Source organism: Equus caballus, chromosome 12, assembly GCF_041296265.1.
Source record: "Equus caballus isolate H_3958 breed thoroughbred chromosome 12, TB-T2T, whole genome shotgun sequence".
NCBI classification, from domain to species: domain Eukaryota; kingdom Metazoa; phylum Chordata; class Mammalia; order Perissodactyla; family Equidae; genus Equus; species Equus caballus.
Window position 1 is genome coordinate 25408820 of NC_091695.1, and position 13459 is coordinate 25422278.

The 13459-nt window shown below is 43.9% G+C and overlaps 1 pseudogene; it reads right to left on the bottom strand.

The window, feature by feature from the left end:
• Positions 1-3179: 3179 nt before the first annotated feature.
• LOC100629840 (bone marrow proteoglycan-like) lies at positions 3180-5665 on the bottom strand (annotated as a pseudogene).
• Between the last annotated feature and the right edge of the window lie 7794 nt (positions 5666-13459).

Consider the following 13459-nt stretch of genomic DNA (forward strand, 5'->3'; position numbering starts at 1 on the left):
AGTATCAGAGAGGTCACTCTGGGCCTGATTGCAGAGTAACCGTCTTGGCTGTTATCTCCCCAACCCAACGGACCAGACCCTCAGCTTATCCAGCTGACTGGGGGGATTGGCCAATTCCAGGGCCCCCAAACCCTGGTCTCTGGGTTTCAAACTTCAGACCTCTTAGTGGAGGAGGGGATAGAGGACTAGACCTCCTCCCCATTGCTCTCCCGCCTCCTGGGCCCAGGCCAGGAGCATCATTTCACTCAGCGGTTGGGTTGTCCAATAAAGTCAACTACACTCATGAACCAGCACCACGACAAGCTTTGCACGCATCGTTTCATTTCAACGTACATGTTTCACAGATGACGAAACAACATCTCAGAGCCCTTAAACAGGTGCCCAAGATCACACAGCAAGTCAGAGACAGTTCTAAACCAGAGACAGGCTCCTTATGCACTCACGACCGCCTTCCCTCTGCCTGCTCTCACTCACCTCCCTTCTCCACAGCCTGCTCCTCCTCTGCATTGACCCAGTTTTCTTTGCTTATGAACCCTGGGAAAAGTCATTCCAATGACTTGCTCAGTCGCCATAGTGATGCCTATCTAATTTATAACTGGAAATAACATTTTTAAAGGTCTACCATGGACCACATATTATGCCTCATTAAGGCTTTTACATCCATTATCCTACTAAATTAGTCACTAAAATCATCCTACAATCTGGTGTTGCCATCTCTAGCCTGTATATCTACTACAAAAGCTCAGAGAGGTTGAATGACTTGCCCCAGTCCACACTACTCAAAAGAAGTGGCATGTTGACCCTGCTCTGTCTGACTCCCAAGTCCTCGTTATTTTTGACACACCTAAATGTGTTACCTCCAGACACTCTAGCCAATGGTGCCAACATTTTAAACATCCGTCAAGTTCCAAGTCTCTGGCATACTGTTTGCATTTATGTTCATAGGGTTTTCACACTCTGCCTCCCGAGAGTCTGTCCACCCCCACATTGTGCAGAGGGTGTGTCTTGCCATCTTGAGAGGCAGTGTTGTGTGATGTATAATGAAATCACAGGTCCCAGAGTCAGCCCTCTGTGTCTCAGTTTTCTCATCCGTAAACTGAGGCTGATGCCAGAACCGACCTCTAATGAGATCAGCTTCAGTACAGCTCTCAGAACTGACCCTGTCAGATGGTGTTGGGAGCAGCCCTTGTCAGGAAAGCAGGGCTACAACTGTGACCCTAATCGACATACAAGCTCTGAGAATAGATTTGGCTCTGCACTTCATACGGTGTGAGGAGCTCCACAGGTTTCATTGTAAACACACCATCTTCCTTTCACAGAGCTTAGTTAATATCTTGTTGGAGAAAGAAAATAGACACAGAAACCCATATTTTGAAATGTAAAGCCAGTGCCCTTATTTCACTCATTCATTTTTATACAACATTTTTTGTGGATGTATAACACGCATTTTGTCAAGTATGGTACACTGCTCAGGGAAGTTTTACAGAGTGAATGCTTCCACATAACTGTGCCCACAACAAGATACAGAACGTTACCGGGAACCCAGACGTCTCCTTCATGCCCCTTCTGGACATTAATCCCCCAAAGGGGATCTCCATGGACTGGAAGTCACACTTCTGTCACAACACACGCCCCCAACAGGAGAGATTTGTGAGGGACAACCCAAAATCCACCTACTGCTTAGCACAGAGCCTGGCACCTAGTAAATGCTTAATAACTGGGAGATTTTGTTACTATTTTTATTAATATAGGAATAGAGGGAAGTAATGCCTTCCCACACCAGAATATAAAGTCCGTGAGGGCAAGGAGTGAAAATTCTACTTCAGCTGCATCCTCCACAGTATCCAGCACAGAGCTGAATCCATAACAGTGTTTCAGAATTCCAGCATCTTTGAAATCAACAGACTATCATGGTACAATTACAATATCACAATGGACCTGTTTGATTTCTATCTCTGTCTCAATTTACTGTGCAAACTTAAGCAAGTAGATTCTCCTATCTGGGTCATACTCCAAAAATTAAAGGTCTTGATTGGCATCTCTCTATGACCTTGATCCCATCTGTAATTCTCTGGATTTCAGGGGTCCTGGAGGAAAGGGGCTTCAGGACATTGACCCCTTACTTTCTGCTTGCCTCCCAGCTGGAGAGTGGAGAGAGGATCCAGAATGCCTTCCTTCATCATCTCTGATTGGGACACCCTCACCTCAGCTAGGTTGGAGTCCTATGCCCCAAGATGAACCCAAGATTAAGGGAGTCCATCCTGCCCGCTCCCCCCGCCCCCAGCCCCCACTGTGCTCCATCCCCATAGGATCATGTCCTGGAGGGGGGAGCAGCCAACGCCTCTGGCCAGAGAGTCATAATGGTTAAAGCAACATGCTCTGGAGCAGTTAGTAAAATAACAGCCTTGCTCACATCTGGGTATTCAGCCTTGGGAAAATCTCTTAACAGGTCATCCCTTCTCTGAGCCTGGCTCTGTAAGGTGGGATAATAATTATTGATCACACAAGGTCATCTCTGTAAGATGCCTGCCACAGTAGGGGGAAATTTGTAGGTGTACAATGTGGTAACAATTTGTAGCTATTGCTGTGCTTATATTATAAACAACTGTGTATTCCCCAACAGTAATTTGTGTGCAAATTTATTTGAGAGGTGCTAGGGCACTAGTAGGGAAGAGAAGAATTCACAATAAAATGTCTGTTGTAAAGACAGCTACCTCAGCGTGTAACTGGAAGTTCATTCCCCTGGGAAATGGTACCCAGGACATGCCTTAGAATTATTCCACCTGAGGGACTGGGGTGCTCAGATATCCACTCCTGAGAGTTGTCGGCTGTGGCTGGGACATGTTAATTTCTTAGCACGTTAAGGTAACCACAGTCTGTAGGAGAGAGAGGCCAGGACATTGAGGGTCCACCGTGAAAGATTCAAGAGAGGTGGATGGGGTCCTGGCAGAACCTGTACCTAGGTGCCCGGTAATTTGGTGTTGTATGAAAAGAGCTAGCTGAGCCCATTCCTCTGTCTCCAGGACAGCCCCACTGACCCGATCCCATGTTTCATGCTCCACGAGAGCGATAACTTCTAGTCCCTTTCATGACAGACAGTGGAGTAGGGAGTCATTGTAGGACAGAAAGTTCATGAGTGGGGCTAAGCCGAGTGGATCAATGATCAGAGGAAAAATAAATCAATTTCAGGAAGGCAATTTTACTGCTGAGGGTGAAGGGAGCGGAGGCAGGCAGGGGAAAGGAGGCAGTGTCTTAGGAGGGGGCAGCTCTAAAGTCTTGACTGGGTCCCACTCAGTGGGAACAGACAAAGGGGAGGACCACGTCACACTGAGATAGTCTCCAGCGACCTCCTGTGAAGGCAGAACCAGAAGGGGCCTTCAGCCTCTTGTTTCCCCTGACTCAGCCCCAGGAGTCTTCACTCCCCACCCCACCCCACACTTCAGTGGAGATGAAGTCTGTAGATTCAGGAGGCGTCTCCCTTGAAGGGTCCAGCTCTTCCTCGAAACTCCTCTAGGAGCCCATCCCACCTCCCCGGGCCTTTTCAGATTTCATTCCCACTCCCACCTCACCTTGGGTATACATGGATACACAGTTGCCACCAGAGGCCGAAGGCTCGCCGTGAGCCCAGAACCAAAAATTCCAGGCACTGCCATCCAACCAGTAAAAGCTCCTGCAGCTACCCTAGAGGATAGAGGAGGGAGAAGGTGGGTTGGAGCATGAAGCAAAAGGAAGACAGGTAGGCAGAGCTGGCACTTTTCCTGTCTGGTCTTCCTGCTGTCTGCCAGGTATGTTCCTTGACTATTGGACCATGATGGACACTGTTCTGGTCAACCGAAATGTTGATCCACAGTAATCATCACCATCACATTCTATGCATCCCTGTGATGCATTCATCCTTCTGGCCCTAACAAGAGGTGGGACAGGAGTTTCAACCCCATCCTAGAAATGAGGAACCAGGCTCACATTCCTGCCCAAGTCATAGAAACAGTCAGAGGCTGAGCAGAACTTGAACCCAAACCTCCTCGTTCTAAATCCTTGCCTCTTCCCAATACTTAGGCAGCCCCTTTGATGTCTTGCCCAGGTGTCCGTTTATCCCCAGTTCTTCAGGGGATCATAGAGCAGAAGCATAAAGAAATCTGCAATAAGTTGTGCGCTGACTTGGGTCAGGAGGGGCTCCCTTAGAGCTGGGACTGGTCTTACCGAGCCTCTGGCTGCACCTCCAATCCAGATTTGACCCTGGTTGACACTTCTGGCTAATCGCTGGATCCGGTAGTTAGAGGTGAAGCTATGGATGGAGACGAGGAAGCCCCGGTAGCAAGTATACTGCAAGCCAGGACAAAAGAAGAAAATGAAGCGCCCCTCCCACAGGAATTCACACAACCTCAACCCTGGGTCTCAAAGTCTCCACAATTCATTCCCCCACTCCCCACCCCAACCCCACAGCCATTTGAAGACTGGAGATCAAAACATAACTTCTGTTTCCACATGATCCACAACTCTTAACCACCTTACCCACCTCTAACACCTCTGAGGGCCTCAGCCCATGCTGACACCCCCAGGGTCCTCAGTGAGGCAAATAACCAGTGACACAAAGGCCAGAGACATCCCCTCCATACCCTCCTCCCCACCCCAGGCCTCAGACTCAGCTACAGGCCACTTACCTGAGCTTGATTATATTCCATGGCTGTCGGCACCAGTGTAAGGCGGCAGGTCTTGCATCCAGGGATGCCTCCCAGTGTGATTGTATCCTCTTCCTTAGGGCACTGAATGTCTTTGTCCACCTCTTCTAGGGCTGAGACAGACTTGACAAGCCCCTCTTCCTCACGGGCATCTTCACTTCCAGAGTCCCCCTCCTCCTCTCCCTCCAGCAGCGTCAGTCCCTCCTTAGGAGCCTCCATTGCCCCACGTTCTGGGATATCCCTATCCTGAGGCAGGGTGTCATCTCCCAAGGGGCTCTCGAAGTTGGATGTTTCAGTCCCTGGCAGAGAGAAAGGCCAAATGCTCCTCCTTCACATCTCTGTCTGTTCCTCCACGGAACCATGGACATTTCCCACCTTGCCCTAGGCATCTAAGGGCTCAGCCTTGGAAAGAGAGAAACTTGAAACAAGGTTCCCTGAGGAGAACCCAGCCTCCCACATGAGGTCATGGTGTTAAGAGCAAGGTCTTAGCATCAAGGGGTTGTAGGTTTGCGTACCGATTCCATGGTCTACTAGCTTTACTTTATTTGTGATATGTGTGTACAAATGGGCAAGCTCCCAAGGGGAGCTCGTGGGGATGATATGAGGATTAAAGGAGATGATGCATAGAAAATGTTTAGCACAGTGCACTCAGTGAGCTCAAAGTAAAAGGAAGTCATTATTGTGATCATCGTTAACATTATGAAGAAAGGACAAAACTGAGAATATCATACTATAACCAAGACTGCAGATATACAGATGCCCTGAAGTGTCCCTTTAACTCCAGGCTCTAGAGACCCTGCTCCTCTAAAGGCAGAGATCCTGAAATAGGGGATAGCCAGAGGAGGAGGTGACTTTGTGACTCTCACTTTGTGTAATGTAGAAAGGAGCAAAGGAGAGAAAGAAAGACTGAAAACCAAAGAGACTTACTTAGAGGAAGGGCTGAAACTGCCCCCAAACAGAAGAGCCAGAAGTAGGGGGAGTTTCATCTTGACTTTGTCCTGAAATGGAGAACACAGTTTGTCACAAACACACACACATCACAGCCACACCATTAGGGGACCTTGGGAGTGAGGTGGAGAAAGAGTAGGCATGAGTAGAAGTCAAGATGGACCAGAAAAGCTAATGCTGAGCCCAGCCCCTGAGGCTCCAGGATGCTAGAATAGAATGAAGCAGACCATGAGGGACAGCCAAGGTTGGCTTTGCTGTGGACCTGAGTGTGAATAAGGGAATTATTACTTTTACTTTTTGTACTCAATGGACCCTCACAGTCTATGAAACAAAGAGGATCCGGAAACAATGATTATTGGCCTTCCTAGGAGTATACAGCACTTAGAAAGTGGGTTGCCTCCTCAAAGCTCAAGAAGCCACATGTGCATCGCTGCCTTCCCCAGACAAGGAGAGCTTTGGCATACCTCAGATGGAATGTGAAAGGTAGAGGATAAGAATTCCTGTCCCTGCTGACACCCATGCAACCTGACAGCTGCACACAGTGCCAGCCAACCCTCCAGAACCTCCCAGTTCAGGCCAGATGTGTCCTGGGAGATTGAACATTTACCTGGAACCAGTTCCACTACACCAGAAAGCACTTACCTACCAAGAAGTGTTCCTGGGTCCTGAGTAGTTCCCAATCTCAGACCTTCTGATGCTTCCTCCCACAGTGACATTTTATATAGTGGCCTTGGAGGAAGTTCCCCGGAGGAAGAAAGTTTTGCCACAGCCTGAGGGATGTGAGAGTACTGATAAGAACCCTGCATTTCTTCACTTCCCTGGGGAGCCCACTCATTGCCTTCCAGCTTCTCTCCTGTCAGCCTTTTCAGGAAATTGGAGGCCATTCTGAGACCACTCGGAGCCAGTGGTTCCTATCCTGTACTGCATTTCAGAATCTCCTTGGAAGCTTGTCCAAAATGCACAGCTCTCCTGCTTTACTGGTGGGAATGTGAACTGCCACAGACATTTTGGAAATGAATCTGCCAATATCTATTAAAACTAAAAGTATCATTTGATCAATTTCAGTCTTTGGAGACTCTCCTTTGGGAAGAAAAGCACCTATAAGTAAGAACACTTTTACAAAGTTGTGTATTGCTTTACAGTTTGTAGAAATGAAAGTTTCCACGGCAACAAGGAGCTGACTCCCAGCTGGATGGATTGGAAGTGAATAGAAAGAAAGGAAACAAGGGCATTCCAGGCAGAAGGAGCAACATGAGCAAAGGTGTGGAGGTGGGGCGACCTTGGCACATGCACAGGACAGTGTCCTTTCCTTCATAACTGATGCTAACAGTGTACAGATTGGAAAGGACTGGGAAAAACAGGGAAGAATACATCCCATCTTAAGCCAAGGAATGGAAATATCCTTCCTCTGTATCCACTGACTTAAGGAGATCAAAGCAGAAGTCAAGGGAATGACTCAACAAGAAACCAGACAGAAGCTTTGAGCTGGCTCCTGCTTACTCCCCGCCCTAAGCCCTGCTTGCAGGGCCACTTTGCGTGTTGGATAGAGCTACTGCAGTCAATGACAAGATGGAGCTGATTCTTGGAGGCCAGTTGGCCACTCAGGCACCTCTACCCCAAGGAAAGTCTCCTTTAGGTCACACAATCCACAATCTGAAAGCCACAGCTTAGTGACCCTGGAAATTCCATTTCCTGAACATCCAGTGGAGGTATGGAGCAATGCTGAGGGTGTGTGTTCTGGAGTCTGACAGTCCAGGTTTGAATCTAGGATCTATCACTTACTAGCTGTGTGGCCCTGGACAAGTTCCTTCCCCTCTCTGTACTTCATATCATAGTTTATCAAGTGGGGATAACAGTACCTACTTTACTAGGTAGTCAGTGTGTAGTGGACATACTGTGAGCTGCCTGACTACCTTACCACCTTCCTGAGGTTTCTGGAACTCCTCCTCCTATGGATCTTGGTGGGGAGCGGGCCTCTCACTATTGAAGATGAAAGAGCCAAATAGGTTCCCAGCCTCCTTTACAGCTAAGGGATATGGCTCGACTCTATTAAACAGAAGCATTCATTCAAGCCTTTGAATCTGGACCTAATGACCAAAAAGTGGGGGCCACGAAGACCTCTCTCTGGTTGTGGCAATGGCAATATCACATTCCTGGCACTGCAGTGGCCATAATGTTAGAAGATCGATCCAGAGTCCATGTGGTCCCAGCCACGGGGTCTGAATTATAGCAGCGGCAGGGGGGTCCTCCCCAGACCTGTCCTGTGTCCTGGTTTTGGCCCCAAGTCTGCTTCTGTAGCCCTTCCTGCACTTTTATTAGCTACCTCACTTCCTTTTAACAAACTCGTTTTTCTACTCAGATCAACCAGGGAGAGTTTTTTTTTGCCTGCCACTAACATCCCTGAGCGATGCAGGAACTGACATTTAGTTATTGCTCAACAAATGACAGCTACTCATATTAATAGGCAGAAGTGATCAAGGTCTTTGGGGCTGACCTACATTAATCAAACTCTCAAGAGACCAATGTCTATATCTGGTCCCAATAACTTAATTTAAGTTGACCTATGCCAACAAGGGGCCCACTTGCCTGGGCCCTCTGATCAGCGCGTTCTCTCCTTGTATCATAAGCTACAGTGTGTTTTAGTACACCTAAATTGTTTTTAATTGAGGTTAGATAGTTTACAACCTTGTGAAATTTCAGTTGTACATTCTTATTTGTCAGCCATCTTATAGGTGCACCACTTCACCCTTTGTGCCCACCCATCACCCCTCTTTCCCCTGGTAAACACTAATCTGTTCTCTTTGTCCATATGTTTGTTTATCTTACACATATGAGTAGAGTCATACAGAGTTTGTCTTTCTTTATCTGGCTTATTTCACATAACATAATACCCTCAAGGTCCATCCATGTTGTTGTGAATGGGACTATTTTATCCTTTTTCATGGCTGAGTAGTATCCCATTGTATGTATATATCATATCTTCTTTATCCAGTCATCAGTCAATGGGCACTTATGTTGCTTCCACATCTTGGCTATTGTGAATAATGCTGCGATGAACATAGGGGTGCATTCATCTCTTTGAATTCCTGATTTCAAGTTCTTTAATAGATACCCAGTAGTAGGATGGCTGGGTCATATGGTATTCCTATTTTTAATTTTTTGAGAAATCTCCATAGTGTTTTCCATACTGGATGCACCAATTTGCATTCCCACCAGCAGTGTATGAGGGTTCCTTTGTCTCCACAACATCTCCAACACTTATCTTTTGTTTGGATTATTTTAGCCATTCTAATAGGTATAAGGTGATATCTTAGTGTAGTTTTGATTTGCATTTCCCTGATCAGTGATGATGAGCATCTTTGCATGTGCCTATTAGTCATCTGTATATCTTCTTTGGAGAAATGTCTGTTCGTAGCTCCTGCCCGTTTTTTGATCACGTTATTTGATTTTTTGTTGTTGAGTTGTGTGAATTCTTTATGTATTATGGAGATTAACCCTTTGTCAGATATATGATTTGAAAATATTTTTTTTCCAGTTGGTGGATTGTGTTTTTGTTTCAATCCTGGTTTCCCTCGCCTTGTAGAAGTTGTTTAGTCTGATGAAGTTCCAACTGTTTATTCTTTCTATTGTTTCCCTTGTCTGAGAAGACATGGTGTCCGAAAAGATCCTTTTAAGACTGACGTCAAAGAGTATACTGCCTATATTTTCTTCTAGAATCCTTATGGTTTCAGGTTTTACCTTTAGGTCTTTGATCCATTTGGAGTTTATTTTTGTGAATGGCGTAAAAGAATGGTCCATTTTCATTCTTTTACATGTGGCTGTTCAGTTTTCCCTACACCATTTGTTGAAGAGCCTTTCTTTTCTCCATTGTATGCCCTCAGCTCCTTTGTCGAAGATTAACTGTCCATAGATGTGTGGTTTTATTTCTGGACTTTCAATTCTGTTCCATTGATCTGTGTGCCTGTTTTTGTACCAGGACCATGCTTTTTTGATTACTATAGCTTTGTAGTACATTTTGAAGTGAGGGATTGTGACGCCTCCAGCTTTGTTCTTTTTTCTCAGGATTGCTTTAGCAATTCAGGGTCTTTTGTTGCCCCATATGAATTTTAGGATTCTTTGTTGTATTTCTGTGAAGAATGTCCTTGGGATTCTGATTGGGATTGCGTTGAGTGTGTAGATTGCTTTAGGTAGTATGGACATTTTAACTATGTTTATTCTTCCAAACCATGTGCATGAAATGTCTTTCCATCTCTTTATGTCTTCATCAATTTCGTTAAGGAAAGTCTTGTAGTTTTCACTGTTTAGGTCTTTCACTTCCTTGGTTAAATTTATTCTGAGATATTTTATTCTTTTCATTGCGATTGTGCATGGGATTGTGTTCTTGAGTTCACTTTCTGTTAGTTTATATTTATATTATATTATATTTATATTATAGAAATCCTACTGATTTACGTAAGTTGATTTTGTACCCTGCAACCTTGCTGTGATTGTTAATTACTTCTAGTAGCTTTCCAATGGATTTCTTAAGGTTTTCTATATATAAGATCATGTCATCTGCAAGCAGTGAGAGTTTCACTTCTTCCTTGCCTATTTGGATTCCTTTTATTTCTTTTTCCTGCCTAATTGCTCTGGCCAATACCTCCAGGACTATGTTGATTAAGAGTGGTGAGAGTGGGCACCCTTGTCTTGTTCCTGTTCTCAGAGGGGTGCTTTCAGTTTTCCCCCATTGAGTGTGATGTTGGCTGTGCGTTTGTCATATGTGTTCTTTAATATGTTGAGGTACTTTCCCTCTTATCCATTTTATTGAGAGATTTTATCGTAAATGGCTGTTGGATCTTGTCAAATGCTTTCTCTGGGACTATTGAGATGATCACGTGCTTCTTGTTCCTCATTTGTTAGTGTGGTGTATCACGTTGATTGACTTGCGGATGTTGAACCATCCCTGTGTCCCTGGTATAAATCCCACTTGTTCGTGGTGTATGATCTCTGTAGTGTATTGCTGTATTTGGTTTGCCAATATTTTGTTGAGGATTTTTGCATCTATTTTCATCAGTGATATTGGCCTGTCGTTTTCCTTCTTTGTATTGTCCTTGTCTGGTTTTGGGATCAGGATGATGTTGGCCTGGTAGAATGTGTTAGAAAGTGCTCCATCTTCCTCAATTTTCTGGAATAGTTTGAGAAGGATAGGTATTAAATCTTCTTTGAATGTTTGGTAGAATTCTGCAGAGAAGCCACCCGGTCGTGGACTTTTATTTTGGGGGAGGTTTTTGATTACTGTTTCAATCTCTTTATTTTTGATTGGTCTATTCAGATACTCTTTATTCCTGATTCAGTTTGGGGAGGTTGTAAGAGTCGAGGAATTTGTCCATTTCTTCTAGGTTGTCCAATTTGTTGGCATATAGTTTCTCATAGCATTCTCCTAATCTTTTGTCCATTTCTCCTCTTTCATTTCTGATTTTATTTTTTGAGTCCTCTGTCTTTTTTTCTTAGTGAGCCTGGCTAAAGGTTTCTCATTTTTGTTTATTTTCTCAAAGAACCAGCTCTTTGTTTCATTGATCCTTTCTACTGTCTTTTTTGTTTCGATTTCATTTATTTCTGCTCTAATTTTTATTATTTCCCTCCTTCTACTGACTTTGGGCTTTGTTCTGTTTCTAATTCTGTTAGGTGTGGTTTGAGGTTGCTTATTTGAGACTTTTCTTGTTTATTGAGGTGAGCCTGTATTGCAGTGATTTTCGCTCTTAGGACCACTTTTGCTGCACCCCAAATGAGATGGTATGATGTGTTTTCATTTTCATTTGTCTCCAGGTAATTGATTTCTCCTTATTTCTTCAATGATCCATTGGTCATTCAGTATTGTGTTGTTTAATCTCCACATCTTTGCCCCTTGCCCAGCTTTATTCTTGTAATTGATTTCTAGTTTCATAGCATTATGGTCAGAAAAGATGCTTCATATTGTTTCAATCCTTTTGAATTTGTTGAGGCTTGCTTTGTTTCCCAACGTATGGTCTGTCTTTGAGAATGTTCCATGCACACTTGAGAAGAATGTGTAACCTGCTGTTTTTGGATGGAGTGTTCTACATATATCTATGAGGTCCTTCTGGTCTAGTTTTCCATTTATTTCAACAATTTCCTTCTTGACTTTCTGTCTGGATGATCTATCCATTGGTGTTAGTAGGGTGTTGAGGTCCCCTACTATTATTGTGTTGTTGTTCATATCTCCTTTTAGTTTTGGTAATAGTTGCTTTATGTACTTTGGTGTTCCTGTTTTGGGTGCATACATATTTACAAGTGTTATGTCTTCTTAATGGAGTGTCCCTTTTATCATTATGAACTGCCCCTCTTTGTCTCTCTTTACCTGTTTTGCCTTGAAGTCTACTTTGCCTGATATAAGTGTGGTGACACCTGCTTTCTTATGTTCACTATTAGCTTGGAGTATCATCTTCCGTCTCTTCACTCTGAGCCTGTGTTTGTCTTTGGGGCTGAGGCGTGTGTCCTGGAGGCAGCATATTGTTTGGTGTTGTTCTTTAGTCCATCCTGCCACTCTGTGTCTTTGATTGAAGAATTCAATCCACTTACATTTAGAGAGATTATTTAAATATGGGGGCCTCATACTGCCATTTTATCACTCATTTTCCAGTTCTTCTGTGTTTCCTTTGTTTCTCCTCCCATGAATTTTCGACTACCAATTCATTAGGTAGTTTTCCATGTTGCGTTTCTTCTTATTTTTAATTTGTGTCTCTGTTATAGTCATTAGCTTAGTGATTTCCATATGGTTTGTATAAAACATCTCATACATGAGATAGTCCATTTTCTCATAGCCTCTTATTTCCTTAGACTAAGCCAGTTCCATCCCTTTCCTTTCCCCCTTCTAAGTTGTTATTGTCACATGTTTTTTTCTTCTTGTGTTGTGAGCTTGTGATCAAAATGACAGGATGACATTTATTCTTGGTGTTTTCCTTCCCTTTCTCTTCAATGTTATGCTTAAGCATTCGCTAACCTGTTCTGATGGATAGCTGTGATTTTCTGATTTTGCCTTTCTACTTATATCCTTTGGTCAGGGTTTGGTAACCCCTTTCCTCTTTTTTTTTTCAAGTATGAGGGCCTTCCTGAGAATTTCTTATAGAGGGGATCTTGTGGCAATGAACTCCCTTAACTTTTGTTGATCTTGGAAATTTCTTATTTCTCCATCATATTTGAAGGATATTTTCACTGCATAGAGTGTTCTTGGCTGCTAGTTTTTGTCTTTCAGAATTTTGAATATATCATTCGACTCTCTCCTAGCCTGTAAGATATCTACTGACAGCCTGATAGGGGTTCCTCTGTAGGTTATTGTCTTCTTTGCTGCCCTTAATATTTTCTCTTTATCGTTGACTTTTGCAAGCTTCACTACTATCTGCCTTTGGGTTGGGATTTTTACATTGATAATGTTTAGAGATCTATTGGCTTCTGTCACATGGATTTCCAGCTCCTTCCCCAGATTTGGAAGTTCTCAGCTATTATTTCTTTGAACAAGCTTTCTGCTCCATTCTTCTTCTCTTCTCCCTCTGGGATACTGATAATCCTTATGTTGCATTTTCTATTTGAGTCAGATATTTCTTGGAGAATTTCTTCATTTGTTTTTAGTCTTAGTTCTCTATCCTCCTCTATCTGTAGTATTTCTATATTCCTATCCTCCAAACTGCTAATTCAGTCCTCCATATTATCAGCTCTACTGATCGGGGAGTCTACATTCTTCTTAATCACCTCCATCGTGTTTTTCATCTCCGACATTTCTGATTGTTTCTTCTTTATAGTACCAAGCTCTTTTGTGATGTAGCTCCTGAACTCATTGA